Here is a 14,505-nt window from a genome sequence, read left to right on the forward strand (position 1 = left end):
TGGTCCAGTGCTGCAAGGAAAGACTCAGTTAAGCTGCAGCTGGGCCAGAGCAGAGCGGCACATCTTGCTCTTCATTGCAATAAGAGGGCTGATATAAATACTATGCATGCTAGTCTCTCTTGGCTAAGAGTTGAGGAGAGACTGACTGCATCACTTCAAGAAACATTCATGTGTTGAAAATCCCAAATTGTTTTCATTGTCAACTTACACACAATTCTGACACACACTTATCCCACCAGACATGCCACCAGGTGTGGCACTACAGGTTGATCCAACTTTGATGTAATGTCCTTAAAACAAGTCAAAATGAGGCTCAGTATTGTGTGTGGCCTCCACGTGCCTGTATGACCTCCCTACAACGCCTGGGCATGCTCCTGATGAGGTGACGGATGGTCTCCTGAGGGATCTCCTCCCAGACCTGGACTAAGCATCCGCCAACTCCTGGACAGTCTGTGGTGCAACATGGCGTTGGTGGATGGAGCGAGACATGATGTCCCAGATGTGCTCAATTGGATTCAGGTCTGGGGAACGAAATCCATAGCATCAATACCTTCCTCTTGCAGGAACTGCTGACACACTCCAGCCACATGAGGTCTAGCATTGTCTTGCATTAGGAGGAACCCAGGGCCAACCGCACCAGCATATGGTCTCCCAAAGGGTCTGAGGATCTCATCTCGGTACCTAATGGCAGTCAGGCTACCTCTGGCAAGCACAAAGAAATGCCACCCCACACCATGACTGACCCACCGCCAAACCGGTCATGCTGGAGGATGTTGCAGGCAGCAGAACGTTCTCCACGGCATCTCCAGACTGTCACGTCTGTCACATGTGCTCAGTGTGAACCTGCTTTCATCTGTGAAGAGCACAGGGCGCCAGTGGCGAATTTGCCAATTTTGGTGTTCTCTGGCAAATGCCAAATGTCCTGCACGGTGTTGGGCTGTAAGCACAACCCCCACCTGTGAACGTCGGGCCCTCCTACCATCTTCATGGAGTCTGTTTCTGACCGTTTGAGCAGACACAGTTACAATGTGTTGTTTAAGTGTTCCCTTTATTTTTTTGAGCAGTGTATAAGCTACATGTGCCTTTTTTTTAAATGTATGTAGTTCTGTCCTTGAGCTGTTCTTGTCTATTAATGTTGTTAGGCGGAGCGGAATGGGTGAACCCAAGAGCTGACAGATGAATCCAAGGGAGTGGTAGAGTGGGGAGTCCAGGACAGAGTAGCAGGATGACGAGACGTGGGACAAGAGACAGTTACCAGAGTCAGAGCGGGTAGAACTATAGCGGAGAGGAAAACATCAGGCAGGGAAACAGGCACAGCAGAATCTGAACAGTAACAAATAGCTAGAAGCGTAGACTGACTGAGCAGAGATTACGATCTGGCAGTGTGGAAGTGGCAGGACTGAGTATTTTGCAGAGGTCTTGATTATGGAATGGGTTGCAGCTGGTGGGGATCTGCTCTGATTCCAGCACACCTGTCTCCGCCCACACACAGGGAAAGAGCACTTGGGGAGGTGGCAGGTTAAAGAGAGAAAGGATGAAAATTAGACGGCGGTAGCTGATGAGTGGCAAGGGGTACTTGTTGTTAACAGTAATATTATTCAACCCAAGGAAGTCTATGCACGGCCTCAGTGACCCATCCTTCTTCACAAAGAAAATCCCAGCACCTACCGGGGAGGAAGATGGCTTGTAGCTAGAGAATCCTGGATGTACCTCTCCATAGCCTCTTGTTCGGGACGAGAGGTTAAACAACCTGCTACTGGGTAGAGCAGGCGGTTTGGCTCAACAGTATATCCCCCACTACTGCCGAGCCCTCTCTTTTGCAGGAAGCAGGGAATAAGTGGAGACAAAGTGACCAACCTGGCCATAGTATAGGTAGCTCCTAGCACCGATTCGTCGTTGCCTCTCCTCTGGAGAGAGACGGGCCTGGCTGAGCTGCATGGGTTCAGGATCTGGACATGTCTGGGAATGGGATGCAGTCGGAGAAGGGGGGCAAGGCACTGAAGGAGACGTTATGGGACATGCAAGCCTATCTACCCTCTCCCTCCGATGCTCACGGAGAAGGTTGTTGATGCGGATAGCGAGAGAGATGACTTCATCAAGTCCATCAGGCTCATCCCTGGACACCAACTTGTACTTGAGGGTCTCAGTGAGAGCATTCTGGAATGCTCCCTGAAGAGCCTCATCATTCCAGCTGTGAGGGTGTGAAACTCACATGCCATCTCAGCAACACTATGAGGGGGAGTCATTTAGCGGCATCCTTACCTCAGACCGTCAAAGAGTTTCTTCATCTCCGTGAATCTGGAGTAGGAGAAGCAGATGGGGGACTGTCTCTCCCACACTGCCATGGCCCAGGAAAGCACTGCTCCACGGAGGCAACCAATCCGAAAATAAATATTGGCCCAGTCACAAGCAGAAGAGTAGTGCTGTTGCTCAAATACTAGTGAACATAGTACCAAAAAGGCTCTGCAAGCTCTGAGGATGGCATCGTAATGCTCGGGAGTCGGAACAAACGGCTCCAGGAGCAGAGGAGAAGGACTAGGAACTGGTTGTGAGCTCTGAACGAGACGTCGGTCCTGTAAGTCAGACAGGCTCTGTGAAAACATCTTGATGTGCTCCAGAAGGGTCTTCGGGGCCTGGTTATGTTGCTCAAGAAGGGTGCCTTGGCCGACGACGGTTTGGTGTAGAGTAGCAGAGTCTGCTGGGTTCATCTCTCGGGCCAGATCGTACTGTTAGGCGGAGCGGAACAGGTGAACCCAAGAGCAGACTCAGACAAGGTGATGGTGATAAAGTAACCAAGGAATTTTTTGGGACACAGGGGGAAGATGGAGTGCAGGTCAGGGGAAGCTTGGGCGGGTTACTGGAGACCAGGTGCTGAGGCTGGAGCGAGAGGGGTTGAGACAGGGTAAGTAGGTCTGGGGAGGAATCCAAGGGAATTGTAGGGTGGGAAATCCAGAACAGAGTAGCAGGATGACGAGACGTGGGACAGGAGACAGGGACCAGAGTCAGAGCGGGCAGAACTGTAGCGGAGAGGAAAACAGCATCAGGCAGAGAAACAGGCACAGCAGGGTAACAGGATCTCAATAGTAACAAATAGTGAGAAGCGTACACTGACTGAGTAGAGATGTAGAGGTCTTGATTATGGAATGGGTTGCAGTTGGGGGGGGGGGGGGGGTATCTGCTCTGACTCCAGCACACCTGTCTCCGCTCACACAATCACACACAGACACAGAGAGAGGGAAAGAGCACTGGGGGAGGTGGCAGCTCAAAGAGACGCAGTAGAGAGCATTGCAGGAGCAGATGTGACAAATGTACTGCATTATGTCATGTTTCATGTATTGTGTGGGCCCCAGGAAGAGTAGCTGCTACTTTTGCAACAGCTAATGGGGATCCCAATAAAATGCCAAATAAGTTGAAATCAAAAGAGCAAGAGGGAGGGAAATTAATAATTTATACATTGTTTTAATTAGAGTCTAACTCTTCATATGAGTCTTCATAAAAAGATAGTCCAAAAATAAATCAGAAGAAATACGGTTTTGAAGTGACTGTCATATTTCTAGGAGCTATAAGAGAGCTCAGGAAATATTTTTGTTTTTTTTAAACATATTTAACCCCTGATTTTTGTTGCCACAAATCTACCTCCATAATTCCATTAATTTGTATGAGTTACCTTCAGACAGGTCCTGTGAAACTTGTGGGGGACGTTGATCAAAGCGGAAAACACCATTGTGCTATTGAGAGTCTCCTCTTTCCAAAGAGTGCAATAGTTTGTCGGCCAAATCGTTAGTTTTCGTGAGAAGATACATTTTCTGGCTGTCTAATGGTCTAACAAACACTGCTGTAGTTCAGCCACCTTCCACCATAAGTGCAGAATGCTGACATACACGGATGTGGTGGATTGAGACACAGCCCACGAAAAACAACCTGTATATTTCTAGCTTAAACTGACTGATTTTTATGGGTATTTTTTATTATGCTAATTAGACTTGTCTGAAGTTGCTACAGCTGATCGGTAGCATCCTAACAGTTTGGCCTATAAACTAATGTGACCCCTGTATGGAAAGGAGGGTCACATTAGGATGCCCACAAGCCTGAAAAGACTAGTCTGAATCCACTGGGATTCTCTGCCTCTAACCCTATTACAGGGGCTGAGTCACTGGCTTTACTGGGGCTCTCTCATGCCGTCCCTGGAGTCACTGAGGGATGACGCTTGAGTTCCAGGAAAGCTGCCTCTGCCTCAGGAGTCCAGTGGAACGGAGGTGAGAGGTGCTGCTAGATGGCTATAGCTGCAGACATTTTTTGCAAATGTATTAAAAATAAAAAAAACTCATAGCACATTTACTTAAGTATTTAGACCCTTTACTCAGTACTTTGTTGATACACCTTTGGCAGCTAAACCGTTGTTTCACTTAGACGTTTCCACTTCACAATAACAGCACTTACAGTTGACCGGGGCACTTACAGTTGACCAGCACTTACAGTTGACCTTTGTTGAAAAGGTGGCATCCTATGACGGTGCCACTTTGAAAGTCACTGAGCTCTTCAGTAAAGCCATTTTACTGCCAATGTTTTTCTATGGAGATTGCATGGCTGTGTGCTCAATTTCATACAATTGTCAGCAATTGGTGTGGCTGAAATAGCCAAATCCACAAATTTAAAGGGGTGTCCACATACTTTGCATATATAGTGTATGTCTAATTACAAGATTATTATGTCTAATTATTTTAGATTCTAAAAAATAAAGCATAGTTTTTCACTCTTCTCACTAACGGCAAATGGTTGCGTTCTTCTTAATATGTTTTCCTGTTTTTAGTTTTTATGAATAAGCTTTTCACTTTCACTTACTTTCCAGCTTGCAATGCAATATTACAACCACCAGCAGATGTGTGTCTCTATGGTCTAAAGGTTGAGAGGAAGAGAGCATATTCTCATATCAAGTAAATGTTTAAAAACACACACGCAGGACACAGGACATGCAGGTGAACATCAACTGGTAGAAAATCAACATTTGGCTAGCCTGGTGCTGTTTATGTGTCTTGCCAACTCCTACTCTGTGATTTTTGTCATGCCATTGAAGTTGGCTATACATATAGTGCCTTCAGAAAGTATTCACACTGCTTGACTTTTTAACATTTTCTTGTGTTACAGCCTGCATAGATTAATTGAGATGTTTTGGTCACTGGCCTACACACAATAACCCATAATGTTAAAGTGGAATTATGTTTTTCAACATTTTTGAAAATGAATTAAACTTCAACAGCTGAAATGTCTTGAGTCAATAAGTATTCAACCCCTTTGTTATGGCAAGCTTAAATAAGTTCAAAAGTACACATTTGCTTAATAAGTCACATAATAAGTGGCATGGATTCACTCTGTGTGCAATAATAATGTTTAACATGATTTTTGTACAACTGCCTCATCGCTGTACCCCACACATACTATTATATGAAAGGTCCCTCAGTCAACCACAAAGACCGGGGAGGTTCAACCACAAAGACCAGGGAGGTTTTTGTGGCTGAGGTGCTTGATGATGTTCTTGGCCTTCCTGTGACACAGGGTGATGTCCTGGAAGGCAGGCAGTTTGCCCCTGGTGATGCATAGGGATGACCGCAGTACCCAACGCAGAGCCATGCGTTTGCTGACAGTGCAATTGTTGCACCAAGCAGTGATACAGCCCGATAGGATGCTCTCAATGGTATTGGTATTGGCATTTTATTAGGATCTACATTAGCTGTTGCAAAAGCAGCAGCTACTCATACTGGGGTCCACACAAAACAAGCACTCTTGATACATCTGTAGAAGTTTGTAAGGTTCTTAGGGGCCAAGATTAATTTCTTCAGCCTCCTGTGGTTAAAGAGGTGCTGTTGCGCCCTCTTCACCACACTGTCTGTGTGGATGGACAATTTCAGGTTGTCAGCTTACTACTATAACACCATAAAGGTTATACAATGAGTAACGTTACCTCACGTGTCCGCGGTGATAAAGAATATACACAAATATATTATGCTCCATACATGCAGTACGCTACAATAGAAATGTGGAATGGAAAATGTGAACACGTGTGCAGATCCTGTTCTGACGGGAGATGAGCTGCAGACGTGAGCATACAATCAAACCGGTGTGATTAGAACGCTTATTTTGAGTGCTTATTTAGAGTGGCCAGTTTCGAATGACGCAAGTATCAGCTTTTGAGCTGGCCACACTGTTTTTTCAGAAACATTTTGCACAAACACAGTCCTTACAAAGTGGTCCAGAATGTGAGCAGTTTATTTTTGGATGCAATGTTCAGACATTCACAGAATCTCAGGTCCCAACCCTTTCCCTTGTCTACCAAAACCGTCATATCGGCTTCATCCGCTAGGGACTTTTTCTTTGTATCATGTAGTAACCCATATATCTACTGTTTGTTTGTTATGTATTTTGGGGTGATTATTTAGTTAGTTACTAAATAAATATTTAAGCCAATTTGTATATCGTTGATTCATGATTTAGGCTAGGGTTTGTGCAGATATCCAATGGTTTGCGACGTTCAGTAATGAGAACTGATGAGGTAATAATAATGAATTAATAGAAGACTAATTGATCAGATATTAAAATATCTGAAGAGTTATATTCAGAAAATTATAACTGTAAATCTCAAAATGTACCGTGGTGTCCCGACTCCCTGGTTAATTAATGTTTGCATGATTAGTTTAATAACTTGTTATGGCTGCAATCCCGCTAACGGGATCGATATGACAACTACCAGTGAAAATAGAGGGCGCTAAATTCAAACCACAGAAATCTCATAATTACAATTGCTAAAACATACATGTGTTTTATATAATTTTAAAGTTAATCTTGTTGTTAATCCCACCAAAGTGTCCGATTTCAAATAGGCTTTTCAGTGAAAGCACTACAAACGATTATGTTAGGTCTCCACCAAACCACAATAAGCACAGCCATTTTCCAGCGAAATATAGCATTCACAAAAAGCCGAAATAGAGATAAAATGAATCACTAACCTTGAACTATCTTCATCAGTGTCATGTTCTGACCTTAGTCTTTGTTTTAGTATGGTCAGGGCGTGAGTTGGGTGGGTTTGTCTATGTTCCATTTTCTATGTTGTGTTTTGCGTTTGGCCTGGTATGGTTCTCAATCAGAGGCAGGTGTCGTTAGTTGTCTCTGATTGAGAATCATATTTAGGTAGCCTTTTCCCACTTGTGTATCGTGGGTGTTTATTTTCTGTTCTGTGTTTGTATTTCACCGTTTAGGACTGTTTTCGTTTCGTTCTCGTGTTTTGTTGTTTTTGTTCAAGTATTCGTTTTTATTAAAAGAGAATGCGAATACTTACCACGCTGCACCTTGGTCCTCATCTCTTTCTCCCAACGACGAACGTTACAATCAGATGACACTCATAGGACTTCATGTTACACAATACATGCATGTTTTGTTTGATAACGTTCATATTTATATAAAAAAATCAGAGGTTACATTGGCGTATTAGATTCACTTGTTCCAAAAACATTAAGTGATTTTGCATAGCCACATCGTTTCAACAGAAATACTCATCATAAATGTAGATAATAATACAAGTTATACACATGGAATTATAGATATACCTCTCCTTAATGCAACCGCTGTGTCAGATTTTTAAAAAGTTTACGGAAAAAGCAACCCATGCAATAATCTGAGACGGAGCTCAGAACAGTAGCCAAATTAGCCACCATGTTGGAGTCAACAGAAACCAGAAAATACATGATAAATGTTTCCTTACCTTTGATGAACTTCATCAGAATGCAGTCCTAGGAATCCCAGGTCCACTATAAATGCTTGATTTGTTCGAAAGCCGTCTCTTCTGATCGGTTGTTGGATACACAAGTCCCCAAGCAGAGTGGTAAGCGCTGCTTGATTGGCTGGACTGAACATCAGCCTTCAAAAATAACAATCCTTTTCCCTCCCCCTGGTGTAGTAGAACTTGGCCCACCTTCCATTGTGGAGGTACTGACAGGCCTCTGTACTCTGTACTCATTTTTCACAGTGGAACCATCCACTCCCAAGGAGAGCACAAAGTAATACAAAAATTCCCCATACATAATTTCAGGAGATTTTATCATGTCATACCATCTGACCTCCAAAGAGCCATTTGTGTCCATTCCCAAATGTGAGACATGTTGTTTTGTTTGTTTATTTGTTTAAAAAAATACAGGTTATTGGTCACATACACATGGTTAGCAGATGTTAGCGAAAGGTTAGCGAAATGATTGCGCTTCTAGTTCCGACAGTGCAGCAATATCTAACAAGTAATATCTAACAATACCTAATACATACAAATCTAAGTAAGGAATGGAATAAGAATATATAAATATAAATATATGGATGAGCAATATCAGAGCAGCATAGGATGCAATATAGTGTAGAATACATATGAGATTAGTAATGCAAGATATGGAAACGTTATTAGAGTGGCATTATTAAAGTGACTGGTGTTCCATTTATTAAAGTGGCCAATGATTTCAAGTCTGTATATAGACAGCAGCCTCTCTGTGCTAGTGATGGTTGTTTAACAGTCTGACGGTCTTGAGATAGAGACTGAAAAACAGCTTCTCGGTACCAGCTTTGATGCACCTGTACTGACCTTGCCTTCTGCATGGTAGCAGGGCGAACAGGCAGTGGCTCGGGTGGTTGTTGTCCTTGATTATCTTTTTGGCCTTCCTGTGACATTGGGTGCTCTAGTTGTCCTGGAGGGCAGGTAGTTTGAACCGGTGATGTATTGGCAGACCGCACCTCCCTCTAGAGAGCTCTGTGATTGTGGCCGGTGCAGTTGCAGTACCAGGCGGTGATACAGCCTGAGGTTGAAGAGGTACATGGGTAGAATGTGGGTGGACCATTTCAGTTTGTCAGTGATATGTACGCCGAGGAACTTAAAACTTTCCACCTCCTCCACTGCTGTCCCGTCGATGTGGATGGGAGGGTGCTCCCTCTGCTGTTTCCTGAAGTCCAAGATCATCTCCTTTGCTTTGTTGAAGTTGAGTGAGAGGTTATTTTCCTGACCCACACTCCGAGAGCCCTCACCTCCTCCCTGTAGTCTGTCTCTTCGTTGTTGGTAATCAAGCCTACTACTGTTGTGTCGTTTGCAAACTTGATGATTGAGTTGGAGGCGTGCATGGCCACATAGTCATGGGTGAACAGGGAGTACAGGAGACGGCTGAGCACGCACCCTTGTGGGGTCCCAGTGTTGAGGATCAGCGAAGTGGAGATGTTGTTTCCTACCTTCACCACCCAGGGGCAGGCCCGTCAGGAAGTCGAGGACTCAATTGCACAGGGTGGGGGTTGAGACCCAGGGCCTCAAGCTTAATGATGAGCTTGGAGGTCACTATGGTGTTGAATGCTGAGCTATAGTCAATAAACTGCATTCATATATAGGTATTCCTCTTGTCTACATGGGATAGGGCAGTGTGCAGTGTGATGGCGATTGCATCGTCTGTGGACCTTTTGGAGCAGTAAGCAAATTGAAGTGGGTCTAGAATGACAGGTAAGATGGAGATGATATGATCCTTGACTAGTCTCTCAAAGTACTTCATGATGACAGAAGTGAGTGCTAAGGGGCGATAGTCATTTAGTTCAGTTACCTTTGCATTCTTGAGTACAGGAACAATGGTGGCCATCTTGAAGCATGTTGGGACAGCAGACTGGGATAGGGAGAGATTGAATATGTTCGTAAACACATCAGCCAGCTGGTCTGCGCATGCTCTGAGGACTTGGCTAGGGATGCCGCCTGGGCTCGCAGCATTGTGAGGGTTAACATGTTTAAATGTCTTACACAAGTCGGTCACGGAGAAGGAGAGCCCACAATCTTTGGTAGCGGGCCAGGTCGGTGGCACTGTATTATCCTCAAAGTTGGCCAAGAAGGTGTTGTTTGGAAGCAAGACGTCGGTGTCCGTGACATGCTTGGTTTTCCTTTTCTAGTCCTTGATTGTCTGTAGACACCGCCACATACGTCTCGTGTCTGAGCCGTTGAATTACGACTCCACTTTGTCTCGATACTGACATTTTGCTTGTTTGATTTCCTTGACTGCCCTGTTTGTATTCTGGCATATTCCCAGTCACCTTGCTATGTTTAAATGCGGTGGTAAGCGCTTTCAGTTTTGCGCGAATGCTACCATCTATTACGATTTCTGGTTAGGGTAGGTTTTAATGTTATGATGTGTTAATGATGCTCGTTTGTTAGTATTAGCTAGCCACCGCTGAGGTAATTCACTAGCGTTGACGGAAGTTGTGAGACGGAAACAAACACAATCACCTTCAAATGGAGCTGAGTTGAGTGGACGGGGCGAATATGTCATGTACTGTCATGTTGTGTCTTGTTTCTGTCCTTTCTCTTCACCCTGTCTCCCTCTGCTGGTCGTGTTAGGTTACCTTTTCTCCCCATCTTTCCCCCAGCTGTTCCTTGTCTCCTCCTAACTACCTCGTCACCCCTTTTCCCACCTGTTCCCTTTTTCCCTCTGATTAGTCCTCTATATCTCTCTCTGTTTCTGCTCCTGTCTTTGTCGGATTCTTGTTTGTGTTTTTCATGCCTGAACCAGACTATCGTCATGTTTGCTGCAACCTTGTCCTGTCCTGTCGGAATCTGCCGGCCCATCTGAGCCTGCCTATGTTTGGTTATTAAAGAAGCTCTGTTTACGTTAATTCGCTTTTGGGTCCTCATTCACGCACCATAACAGAAGAATCCGACCAAGAATGGACCCAGCGACTTCGGATCCTCTCCACTCAGCCGTCGAGATCCAGGGAGCGATGCTAGGCAGACACGAGCAGGAATTGTCTGCTGCTCGACATGCCGTTGAGACCCTGGCCACCCAAGTCTCCAACCTCACAGAACAGGTTCACCATCTCCGCCTCGATCCACCGGCCACTTCCAGGGCTTTGGAATCTCCGGAGCCCAGAATCAATAACCCGCCGTGTTACTCTGGGGAGCCCACTGAATGCCGCTCGTTCCTCACCCAGTGTGATATTGTGTTTTCTCTCCAGCCCAACACTTACTCCAGGAGCACTGCTCGTGTCGCCTACGTCATATCTCTCCTTACTGGACGGGCTCGTGAGTGGGGCACGGCAATCTGGGAGGCAAGGGCTGAGTGTACTAACCAGTATCAGGACTTTAAGGAGGAGATGATACGGGTTTTTGATCGATCTGTTTTTGGGGAGGAGGCTTCCAGGGCCCTGTCTTCCCTATGTCAAGGTAATCGATCCATAACAGACTACTCTATTGAGTTTCGCACTCTTGCTGCCTCCAGTGGCTGGAACGAGCCGGCTTTGCTCGCTCGTTTTCTGGAGGGTCTCCGCGCAGAGGTAAAGGATGAGATTCTCTCCCGGGAGGTTCCTTCCAGCGTGGATTCCTTGATTGAACTCGCTATTCGCATTGAGCGACGGGTTGATCTTCGTCACCGAGCTCGTGGAAAGGAGCTCGCGTTCTCCGTTGCCCCCCTCTCCGCATCACTACCATCTTCCTCTGCCGGCTCGGGTGCTGAGCCTATGCAGCTGGGAGGTATCCGCATCTCGACTAAGGAGAGGGAACGGAGAATCACCAACCGCCTCTGTCTCTATTGCGGTTCTGCTGGTCATTTTGTCACTTCATGTCCAGTAAAAGCCAGAGCTCATCAGTAAGCGGAGGGCTACTGGTGAGCGCTACTACTCCTGTCTCTCCTTCAAGATCCTGCACTACCTTGTCGGTCCATCTACGCTGGACCGGTTCGTCAGCTTCCTGCAGTGCCTTAATAGACTCTGGGGCGGAGGGCTGTTTTCTGGACGAGACCTGGGCTCGGGAACATGACATTCCTCTCAGACAGTTAAGGGAGTCCACGGCCTTGTTCGCCCTGGATGGTAGTCCTCTCCCCAGGATTCAGCGTGAGACGCTACCTTTAACCCTCACTGTTTCTGGTAATCATAGCGAAACCATTTCTTTTTTAATTTTTCGTTCACCTTTTTCTCCTGTTGTTTTGGGCCATCCCTGGCTAGTTTGTCATAATCTTTCCATTAATTGGTCTAGTAATTCTATCCTCTCCTGGAACGTCTCTTGTCATGTGAAATGTTTAATGTCTGCTATCCCTCCTGTTTCCTCTGTCTCTTCTTCACAGGAGGAGCCTGGTGATTTGACAGGGGTGCCGGAGGAATATCACGATCTGCGCACGGTGTTCAGTCGGTCCAGGGCCACCTCTCTTCCTCCACACCGGTCGTATGATTGTAGTATTGATCTCCTTCCGGGAACCACTCCCCCCCGGGGTAGACTATACTCTCTGTCGGCTCCCGAACGTAAGGCTCTCGAAGATTATTTGTCTGTAGCTCTTGCCGCCGGTACCATAGTCCCCTCCTCCTCTCCCGCCGGAGCGGGGTTTTTTTTTGTTAAGAAGAAGGACGGGTCCCTGCGCCCCTGCATAGATTATCGAGGGCTGAATGACATAACAGTGAAGAATCGTTATCCGCTTCCTCTTATGTCTTCAGCCTTCGAGATCCTGCAGGGAGCCAGGTTTTTCACTAAGTTGGACCTTCGTAACGCTTACCATCTCGTGCGCATCAGGGAGGGGGACGAGTGGAAGACGGCGTTTAACACTCCGTTAGGGCACTTTGAATACCGGGTTCTTCCTTTCGGCCTCGCTAACGCTCCAGCTGTCTTTCAGGCATTAGTCAATGATGTCCTGAGAGACATGCTGAACATCTTTGTTTTCGTTTACCTTGACGATATCCTGATTTTTTCACCGTCACTCCAGATTCATGTTCAGCACGTTCGACGTGTCCTCCAGCGCCTTTTAGAGAATTGTCTTTTTGTGAAGGCTGAGAAGTGCTCTTTTCATGCCTCCTCCGTCACATTTCTCGGTTCTGTTATTTCCGCTGAAGGCATTAAGATGGATCCCGCTAAGGTCCAAGCTGTCATTGATTGGCCCGTCCCTAAGTCACGCGTCGAGCTGCAGCGCTTTCTCGGCTTCGCGAACTTCTATCGTCGTTTCATCCGTAATTTCGGTCAGGTGGCAGCTCCTCTCACAGCCCTTACTTCTGTCAAGACGTGCTTTAAGTGGTCCGTTTCCGCCCAGGGAGCTTTTGATCTCCTCAAGAATCGTTTTACATCCGCACCTATCCTTGTTACACCTGACGTCACTAGACAGTTCGTTGTCGAGGTTGACGCGTCAGAGGTGGGCGTGGGAGCCATTCTTTCTCAGCGCTCCCTCTCTGACGACAAGGTCCACCCTTGCGCGTATTTTTCTCATCGCCTGTCGCCGTCGGAACGTAACTATGATGTGGGAAACCGCGAACTGCTCGCCATCCGCTTAGCCCTAGGCGAATGGCGACAGTGGTTGGAGGGGGCGACCGTTCCTTTTGTCGTTTGGACTGACCATAGGAACCTTGAGTACATCCGTTCTGCCAAACGACTTAATGAGTGTCAGGCGCGCTGGGCGCTGTTTTTCGCTCGTTTCGAGTTCGTGATTTCTTATCGTCCGGGCTCTAAGAACACCAAGCCTGATGCTTTATCTCGTCTCTTCAGTTCTTCAGTAGCCTCCACTGACCCCGAGGGGATTCTCCCTGAGGGGCGTGTTGTCGGGTTGACTGTCTGGGGAATTGAGAGGCAGGTAAAGCAAGCACTCACTCAAACTCCGTCGCCGCGCGCTTGTCCTAGGAACCTTCTTTTCGTTCCCGTTCCTACTCGTCTGGCCGTTCTTCAGTGGGCTCACTCTGCCAAGTTAGCCGGCCACCCTGGCGTTCGGGGTACGCTTGCTTCCATTCGCCAGCGTTTTTGGTGGCCCACCCGGGAGCATGACACGCGTCGCTTCGTGGCTGCTTGTTCGGTCTGCGCGCAGACTAAGTCCGGTAACTCCCCTCCTGCCGGCCGTCTCAGGCCGCTTCCCATTCCCTCTCGACCGTGGTCTCACATCGCCTTAGATTTTATCACCGGACTGCCTTCGTCAGCGGGGAAGACTGTTATTCTTACGGTTGTCGACAGGTTCTCTAAGGCGGCTCATTTTATTCCCCTTGCTAAGCTTCCTTCTGCTAAAGAGACGGTACAAATCATCATCGAGAATGTTTTCAGAATTCATGGCCTTCCGTCAGACGTCGTTTCGGACAGAGGTCCGCAATTCACGTCTCAATTTTGGAGGGAGTTTTGCCGTTTGATTGGGGCTTCCGTCAGTCTCTCTTCCGGCTTTCACCCCCAGTCTAACGGTCAAGCAGAACGGGCCAATCAGACTATTGGTCGCATCTTACGCAGTCTTTCTTTTCGCAACCCTGCGTCTTGGTCAGAACAGCTCCCCTGGGCAGAATACGCCCACAACTCGCTTCCTTCGTCTGCGACCGGGCTATCTCCTTTTCAGAGTAGCCTCGGGTACCAGCCTCCGCTGTTCTCATCTCAGTTCGCCGAGTCCAGCGTCCCCTCCGCTCAGGCTTTTGTCCAACGTTGCGAGCGCACCTGGAAGAGGGTCAGGTCTGCACTTTGCCGTTATAGGGCGCAGACTGTGAGAGCTGCTAATAAGCGTAGAACTAAGAGTC

This window comes from Oncorhynchus mykiss, chromosome 30 (genome assembly GCF_013265735.2).
Source record: "Oncorhynchus mykiss isolate Arlee chromosome 30, USDA_OmykA_1.1, whole genome shotgun sequence".
NCBI classification, from domain to species: domain Eukaryota; kingdom Metazoa; phylum Chordata; class Actinopteri; order Salmoniformes; family Salmonidae; genus Oncorhynchus; species Oncorhynchus mykiss.